The following is a 10,119-nucleotide window of genomic DNA, read 5'->3' as shown; positions in this document are numbered from 1 at the left end:
CTCAATTGTAGTAAAAATAAATAATTAAATGAATAAAATTGCTCAATTGTCAACACATTCACACGGGTTGTTTGTTACAAATTTCAGACAGATAGACAGACAGATAGACAGACAGATAGACACGTTTTTAACTAATCAAACCGTTTGGAAATCGGTCAAGATTTCAGTGAATAATTCTACTTTGAAACTGTGGAGTAGCTCTTACCTCCATAGATATACATGCACGACTGCCTGTGCTAGCCCTGTACCAAGATGGCAGCGCTTTAGGCACGCCTCTCCACAGTCAATGCGGTGTCTATGTATATATGTCTATGGATTTACTGGTCTACTCAGGTACACTTGTACAGTTGTTGAGGGAGTTTCTTATTGGTGTAGAAAGATCTGTAAGATACAGTATGCATTTGTGTATTAGCAAGCAGTAAAGTGTTGCTTCCAATCAGGCACAGCTGTTCACCTGAGCCTTGTGAAATTGTTTTGCATCCATATTTCAAAATTGGATCCCAGGAAGCTAGGAGCAAGTTCAGTGTTCCCTTGACTTAGTTTAAATGTTTGCATTTGTTAGGCTATTGTGTGGCAAAATAAGTAAAATGTCTCTGCCTAAATGTGCACAAATGAGTACATTTTATTTTGATGTTTTTGGTTTATTTTTGTTTGTATTTTTCGCATGCTGAAATGAGGGCATTTCCTTTTGATGTTTGTTTTTTCTTTTCTTTTCAACACATGTGTATGAGCACTGGTTCTGTGTCCAAGTACGTCTTGCCAGCTCCTCTTTTATGGCTTTGTATCATGCTGAATGGAGGTGGTGTAGTGTGATGTATTGCTGCCTTTGAGGTTTTTCAGTGCCGTAACTTGCCACATGCCTGAGAAGCCTAATAAATAAAATGTTAAACAAGCTGATCTGACTGTTTATAATTTTGTTACTGTAGGTATTACTGTAGGTACAGACTGAATCACAAAAACAAAATATCTGGTTACAAATTTAAAATGCATTGGGTTTATTATTTCAAGTACATAAACTTTTGCATTTCATTTAAATTGCATAAAGTGCATAAACCTTTTTCTAAGTATTTCAAATACATTGGAGTAATTCATATTGAATACATACACTCGTTCTTAAGTATTTGAAACAAATTGGATTTATGAATGATGAATATATAAATCTGTCATTGTTTATCAAAACACATTGGGTTTATTAGTATTATTACATAAATCTCATTCTTAATTGTTTCATTTACATTTACTGACAAATATGCAGCACATAAAGTTTATTGGCCTGTTTATGTTAAAATTTAAGTAATTCAAATGGATGGAAATTTTATATGCAATTGAAATAACATAAATCTAATGAATTAGGCCTAAATATTTCTGTGAGTGCAATGTCAACAAGAACTGAGAATGTATAAGCTTTGTGAAAGCAGAATTCATGGCAGATCTGTCAGATTGCATTAGATTATACTGTGTATTTAAGAAAGTGGCCATTGAGGGTATAGTACATAGTTACTTTAAAATAAGAGTTACATACAAAACCATTATCAGCCTCTAAAATATGATTTGTTCAAGACTGACATATCCAAACAATGTAAAATAGCCAAAAAATGAGTTCCTCCTCAACCAACTACAGCAGTAAAATGCTGCTTATAGCAAACCTGTAATACTCTGAATGTGGCTGTTTTGTAAATTGGTTAGCTTTAGTTTTGATACTTTAGGTATATTTTTCTGATATTTCAACTTTCCATTACGTATTCCACCAAAATTGGTAAAAACTACAATGTTATAGTGCAAAATGAAACAGCAATCATCCACATAGTCAATAACTGCATTAAGTGATTATGGCTTTATCTTTGAAGCTAGTTTTGCAGTGGGAAGTCAGATTTAGCAACTTTAAATGAAAAATTAGATTTGAGTCAGACGTTAAAGTAAACAAGCAGAGAGATAAATGCACATCTACATTATGTATTCAAGACTTAGCAGTCAACAGTGCAAGACTGGGAAATTATGATGCAATTATTTGAAAGCTCACAGCTGACAGCTGACATAACTCTGACAGTGAGACGAGTTGGAGTTTGAGGGAAAGACAGAGAGATGGAAAGAGGTTGATCAAAGAGATATAATACAAGAAGATAGTGGGAGAAAGGGCAGAGAAGGTGAGGAGAGAATCAGTTGTGCTGACTATTTGGATATGTACAGCAGGAAGTAATAGAATGTGAGGGTCTGCAATGAGGCAATGGGCCCTGCTGTAATGTAATCGCATGCTGGTGAAGGGATACTATTGGCTCTGCTCTGCTGGTACCATTGATCAGGAGACTTACTAACATCACACACACACAAACACTGACTGACATATACTGTAGGAGGCTGCAAATCTTTCATTTTCTTATGGGACAAGGCTTCTTTATCTATTGTTTGTTGGGAATCGTCTGGAAAACTTTGTCTTGTAAGAGTCCTTCACATCTTTTTTTCTTATGGGACAAGGTTTCTTTATCTATTGTTTGTTGAGAATCATTTGAAGAAGTTTGTTTTCAAAGAGTCCTTCACATCTTAACTGTTGATTCAGTTTAGTATCCAGCCATCAACCTTGTTGTGTTTGTTGTGTCCTTTTTCGTTACTGCTGGCTGCTGTGATTAAAGGATACACATAGATGTAAATGAAGAGCTCCTGGGAGAGAGCTAATGAGGAAAAAAGTAAAGTATTCATGTTTGCGTGAAGACCTGTGGTGATACGTGCCGCTCGTCCATCATTTGACGACATCAGAGCCACTTCACAGATGGGGGTTACATTTAGAGTTTCCTGCTCCCCCCACAGAATTTCCTATAAACCGTGGAGATTTAATTAATCTTCATCTCCCTCCTGCTGGTTTATATCGTGTGCCCCCTTTTTTTTCTCACTGCAGCATCACCTCTCCATCTCTGAAGTGAAACCTCATGTGGAAAAAACTTCCTGCTGAGTGAGGTTGACACAGCGTGCGTTGTGTGTAAAAAAGAACCAGCCTGTGCGCATGCATGAGCAAACCGGTGGATTCACATCACTAGCGTTTGTGAACATGAGCCATGAGTGTGAGGCAGTCATTTAGACCCACATCTCTGGCAGAGATTACAATCCTGGATCCAATTCAAAAGCGCAAGGACTCTGTGTGCTCAGAACGGGAGAGAGACTAAACAGAGGAGTAAGTTTTTAGATGTTGATAACATAAATAGCACCTGTCATCTGAGCGCAATGGTTTAGTCACCACATCAATATGCATGTAGCTCTCAGGGGCACAGTGTTTCCCACAACATTAACTATGAGGACAAATGAGGGGCAAGACAACAAGAGCGATGGGTAAGTCAGAGAGAGGAAACTTTTCCTCTTGACAGCAGACATCTTCTCAATTTTTGCATTACTGCCTGACCTTTCACCTGCACTCCCCCCCCCCCCACCCCCTCCCCCACCCCGACTCAGAGATATACTAAAATCTCTACCACCTGTAATTTACAGTAAACCAGTGGCTTCTTCCCCTGCATCCATTTCTCTATCCCTCTCAGCCTGTCATTGGCTGTCTCCAGTGTGGAACCAGACTGAATAATTGAACAGTGAACAGAAGATTCATGAAAAGCTTGGCTGCCAGAGTGCTCCGGGGGCCCGATGCTCAACACAAATCTCCAGAAACTGTGAGAGAACGCAACAAACTCATCCATATTTACTGTCTCATCACATCGTTGCACAAGCTGTATGAACGTACAGGTGAGCAGAATTGAAAAATAAATCTGTGGTTGAAGTGATATTTTGAATGCCTTTAATTGCCTTTAAATGCCCTTAAGAGATATGCGAAGAGTAAGGAGAGTGTGTACACGCATGAGAAAGACAGAGTGAGGCAAAGACAGAAGCAGTGATAGCAACAGAGACGGTGAGTAATGTGAGATGATTTCTGTATATTTCTTTCAACCTCTTCTGTCAACCTCTGTAATGTCAATGCCTCGATTTTTCACAATGAAAAGGACAGGATCCCTACTCACTTAAGAACAGTTTAAAGAGACAATTTAGGACTATAAAGGTTTTAGTGCAGTGCCGATGACATGTAGGGATACAGTCACATTACACTCCATCATGTGAACTAAAATCTGTTTTTGATTACTTTGACCTGTGAACTTGAGAATAGGTGATGGCAAGAGGTGGAGGTTTTTAATAATGAAGAGTACATCTAAACTACTGTTGTGGCTTCAGTCTGCGAAGGGAAGTGTGGACCAGGAGAGAGAGAGAACTGAAGAGGACGAGTGTGGGCAGGGTGCAGGTGCTAACAGCGGCTACTTTGGTGGTGCCAGTGAAGCCCCCAGAGCAGCTGCTAGCAACAACAAACCAGTGAGGAGATATGATGAAACTATATCAAATTTGGATTTATTTGGAGCGGGAGAAAGGAAGAGCCCAGGCCGCATTGCAGGACTGTGTTCGCAGAGGCATGCACACCCATCACATTAATTTGTCATCAATAGTCTGTGTAATGTTTAATTACAGCTTTTATTCTTAATGCTCTTCCTCACTTTTGTTTTATTCTTAATCTTATTGTTCTTCCTCTTCCTCCTCTTCCTCAGCCATACAGCAGTGTTGAGACAGCAAGAACTGTTAGTTGCATCTATGCATACAGCCTGTTTTGATTTTTCTTTTTAATCAAGTACATCACACTTTTACTTAACATTTAAGTACAGTACAGTTTTATTCAATCTTTAAGAACAGTTTTTTGTTTTGTTTTGTGTTTTACATTTGTTTAAGTACCATGTTTATTTAACTTTTATGTGCAAAACATTTTAATTGAATCATTATTTAAGTACAGTTTTTTTTTATTTTCCTATATTTAAGCGCAGTGTTACTGTTCAAACTGTGTAAAATGTTACAATGGCTGACAATATTAAATATACTTCTTTAGGAATCAAACCTCTGCCTTGTTTTTTGATGAATACTTAGATTAAAAGGTACATGGACGAAGATTGCAAACAGGATCAATGCCAGCTTTATTCAGGCCATTTACTCCTCTGAGATGATAAAAAAAAAACTGTGATTATGATAGACTGAGAAACGAAATGGAGAAAATTGTATTGAAAAAAAGACAAGGAAGGGAAAGAGTCGTGGGGGGGGGGGGGGGGGGGGGGCTGATATATTTGTCGACTCTGTTCCTCCTTCAATGACTCTCTCTCCTCTGCACAGAACCCAATGATCAAAGTTTGACCCCTTGAGTCTAATCCACAGCAGCCACACAGGCCTGCAATCAGCCACACACACACACACACACACACACACACACACACACACACATACACACATACACACAGCATGAAAACCAGATCAACACTCTTAGCTTCAGCCAGTTTCTTCTGAAGATTCAAAGGGTTTAATGAACCACAGTCAGAACACTAAATCACTGTCACGCACACATGCATGCACATACACAAACTTGTGGTGCAGCTGTATCTTTCAGTGTAATTAGAGCAGATCTGGTGTGCAATGCCACAGTAAAAAATTAAGGTGTCATGACAGAGATTTAATAAAAGGCGAGAGAGAGACAGACGCAGAGTTGTGACACAGTCATTTGATATCCTGGCTTTGAATCAGCAAGTGTGAAGCCACTGAGACACACAGTTAGCACTACTTATAAAACCAGCTCCCTGCCAAGGCTCAAGCTTATTTTTAAAAGGTGCTTGTGAATATTTTACAGTTTAAGGCATTATTGAGAAATTTGGAAAAGGTCATGTTTTCTGTGTTTTTTTTTTCAAACAGTAATAGTGCTCAAAAACAAAATACTGTACATATAGATATATCTATCTATTAATATATATATATATATATATATATATATATATATATATATATATATATATATATGTTTTGTAATAGACTCAGTGTAAACATTCACCAAAGTTGCAACAGACATACAGTGCTGCTTGAAAGTTTGTGAACACTTTCTGCATAAATATGACCATAAAAGTGTTTAGGAACCTGGTTAAACAAACGAGATAAAAACATTTGATATATTAATTTATTTATTGAGGAAAATTATTACATCTACTTCTATCTTTCCTATTTGTATGAGGCAAAAGTATGTGAACCCTTGCTTTAAATAACTAGTGAGACCCCCTTTTACAGCAATAACTTCAGTGAAACATTACTGGTAACTGTTTGTCATCCCTGCACATCAGCTTGGAAGAATTTTAGCCCATTCCTCCTTATAGAACAGTCTCGACTTGGGGATGTTGGAGGCAGCTTGGCAGAAACTGCTCACTTCAGGTCCTTACACAGTATTTCTGTAGAATTAAGGTCAGGGCTTTGATCTTAATTCTGTTCCTGGTGGAGGAACTTGTGTGTTTGTTGTCATTGTCTTTTTCATGACCCGCTTTCGGTTGAGCATCAGGTCATGAATGGATACCTTGACATTTTCTTGTAGAATTTGTTGTTACAACTCAGAACTCAAAGCTCTATCAATGATTGCAGGCTGTCCTGGTCCAGCAAAGCTGACCAAGATACTTCCACCACCTGGTTTCACAGATGGGATGAGGATCTTATGTTTGAATGCAGTGTTTGCTCATAACCAAACAAAACACTTCTCATACATGCCGAAAAGTTTGATTTTGGTTTCATCCGTCCACAAAACATTTTTCCAACAGCCTTCTGGCTTATCTGCATAGTCTTGAGTAAACCATAGACGGCAGCAATGTTCTTTTTTGTAAAGTAGTGACTTTCTCTTTGCAGCTCTGTTACACACACCATATACACCATTGATGTTGAATGTTCTTGTGATGGCAGACTTATGAACATTGACTGTAGCCACTACAAGAAAGGTATTTAGTTTCCTTGATGTTACCCTTGGGTTCCCTGTGACCTCCCAGACTATTACACATCTTGCTCTTGGTGTGATCTTTGCTGTCCATCCACGTCTCGGGAGAGTAACACCAGTGTTGGATGTTTTCTATTTGTATAAAATCTACCTGATAGTTGACTGGTGGAGTCCAAACTCTTCTTCTAAGGTCATCAGAAATCTCTTTTGTTTAGCCATGACACATTTTCCACAAACCTGTGTTGTGAAGTTCAGACTTTGATAATGAAGACCCAGATTTTTCTTATAAAATAAAGCCTCCCAGACTCACACTTGATTGTCATCCGATTGACTGAAACACTTGACTCTTATTCCTCCTTCTAATGAACTGATAAATAGGGGTTCACATACTTTTGCCTTACGTGAATATGTAACATTGGATCATTTTCCTCAATAAATAAACAAGCATATGGTTTTGGACTCATTTGTTTAACTGATTACTCTTTATCTATCTGTAGGACTTGGATGGAAAACTGATCACATTTTAAGTCATATTTATGCAGAAATAGAGCAAATTCTAAAGGATTCAAAACTTTCAGGCAGCACTGTAAATGCAATTTGCAACAAGAGATAAATTCTTCTCATACTGATTTTGACACTACTAATCAGATAGAACCACATACTTGCTGCCCATGCATGAGGAGGTGAAAGGACTGTAGGATTTAGAAATGTATCTGTAATTTGGAAGTGATAATCATTTGTAATATGGTTCTTTGCCATCATTCTCAAATTGCTTTGATGAAACAGGCCCCTAAGTATTTTTTAGTGTTTTATTGCTGTAGTATTGCATGTGTATATTTTATTGTATTTTATGTACAATTCTTTTGATATAACTTTTCTTTGACATAAACCTTTAAAACAAACAAAACAATACACATCACACAGAAGACTGCAGGCCTCCCGAACACCACGTCACGATTAACTGTGGATTAAAACTAGTTAGCAAGTGAGCAGAAAGTCTAAATACATAGCACAAAGAAATGGATAAATGGTTGAAACATCCAGCTTCTGCCAGTCTGAGTGGTAAACGGAAACTTGAGAAAAAGTACAAAGAAAAAAAAGATTACTATGTCTTGTATAGAAAAAATACCATCAGAATGTCCACTTTAATAAAATTAACAGTAATTTATGAAATTCAGTTTAAAATCCATCCAGATTAACACATTTGAACCATAATGGCTTGTGTCAGTGAGGCGACACTTCAAGTCCAGCAGTGGAGGTACTGTACTTCAAACCATAAAGGCTTTAAATGATTTATTCATCGTGCACAACACTTTGCATGTTGATTGATATTTCAAACATGTAATGCAGCGTCCAATGAGTGAGCATGTTCAGTGTTGTTTGTGATTAAGAACACTCCTACAGCAGTTTGACTGAGAGACCCCAGAGATCTAAATTATGCAAGTCTTTCTGACCACAAGGACACCGAATCATCCTCACATTCTGTTTGATTATTGTGAATTGTTTCATGCACAATGTCTTTTCAATTTATGCCATTTTCTTTTATATTCTTTGTTTTTTGTTGTTTCTTTTTTAGTAGATGGGTAAAAATATGCAATTATGAGGTCCCACGTAAGCTTGCTGTTAACTAATCATTGCAACATGTCATTCTGGTAATTATGTTCGCCTCATCGGCCGCCTCCTTGTCACTGCATGAAAGTTGCCATCAGTCACACTGTTGTGTTTCACAGAGCAATTCAAAACCATTCAATAACAAGCACAAAAGGTTTTTTTGAAGGATTGACAGACTATATTCTACATGGATTTTTGAGCGTTTCGAAAATAGTGGAATCTGATTATTTTCTAGACAAAAGAAATGTCCTTTCTGTTTGGAGTGAGGAGGAAACAGTTATTGCTTGAGTTGGTAAAAAGCTGTTTTCATGATAAACTGAAATGATTTTTCCCAACCATTTTGGAGCTAAAGTGAAAAGAGATGAGATAATCTGATAACTTCTTATGGTGAAAATCGCCATAATCTTGAAAGCACTGTGAGATGACAGCCTCCCCCTCCCACCTCTTCAGCCCTCATCTCACACTACACCTCTCCTGCTAATGTCCTGATATCTGAGTGTAATATTGGTGTAGCTCACTAAGAGCTACAGAATGACAGAGTAATAGTCATAATTAATGCACAGATCCATTAGGGCCATCTTTAAGTGTCACAACACATCATGGCAGGCCAGAGATCTGATGCATTAAATCTATCTGGTCCTACTAAAGGTGAGGCAGGTTGAACTGGGACATGATTCATGTCTTTTCAACTGATTTTCTAAATGACAAGCCTGGAGCTCCAGGATCGAAATCCTTACAAAACCAACCGCTGACAGTAGACTTACTATCAAGGCTGCTTATTCATTTCTGGCTCTCATCTCTCAATCACTTATTATACTGACCACTTTTTTTTTTACTCATAGCACATCAAACCAATCACAACCAATTAAATCGCCTGTAAAATATGTGACATTCTGCAAACCTAGGCCCCACTGTTTAAAAGTCATTTTTGGCACCCACCACCCACTTGTCCGCGTCTCAAATACGTTCTCTTTCTCAAAGTGACAATGCCTGCAGGGAACTATTCAGACATATTTGCATTTGTAGCATTTGAATTAGCCCCTTTGAAGAGAGTAATGCGAATGCAAAGTGATGGGGAGGGAGACGTCTGTAAAGGTTCGCATTTTTTATCTGCCACACACGTTCTTTGTGTCCTCACATCGGATCGGGGAGGTTTAGAGGGCTTCAAGGGTCTTTTTCCATTAGGGATCGCATTCGTTTTAGCCTTCTGTCACATCCTCCCTGGGAGCTACAGACTGACTTCAAAGGTGTTGGTGGAAACGGTCTTAACAGGGTTCTATTCCTGGGTCTCCATTCTTTCAAATGCTGGCTTAGCATGTCATGCAAATAAAACATACTCAAGTGTTTAGCTCTTGCTCTAATTTAAGAAATTAGAAGAAAGTCTGCATGTGACAAGGAGAACATTCAATAATTATTAAGCTACCTGCATGGATGGAATTAATGTCTAAGGATACAGAAACCACAAGTACTCATACAGGGCTGTGTTTAATCACCTCATCAGCCCTCCCAAGATGACTGGGGAGTGACGATAATAAACTGCAGCTGAAATTCAGGTGGATGGGCATGGTAATGTAAATAACAGCAAAAGAAAACAACACTGTTCTCAATGAAACAGCTTTGTTGTTTCTTTTCCAGCAAATATATTGTCCAATTCATTCATCCATAAATGTATAAATCATTACACAGCCTTCATCTCACAGTGTTTTAGT

This window comes from Scomber japonicus, chromosome 14 (genome assembly GCF_027409825.1).
Source record: "Scomber japonicus isolate fScoJap1 chromosome 14, fScoJap1.pri, whole genome shotgun sequence".
NCBI classification, from domain to species: Eukaryota; Metazoa; Chordata; class Actinopteri; order Scombriformes; family Scombridae; genus Scomber; species Scomber japonicus.
Note: the sequence above shows the minus strand (reverse complement) of the source record.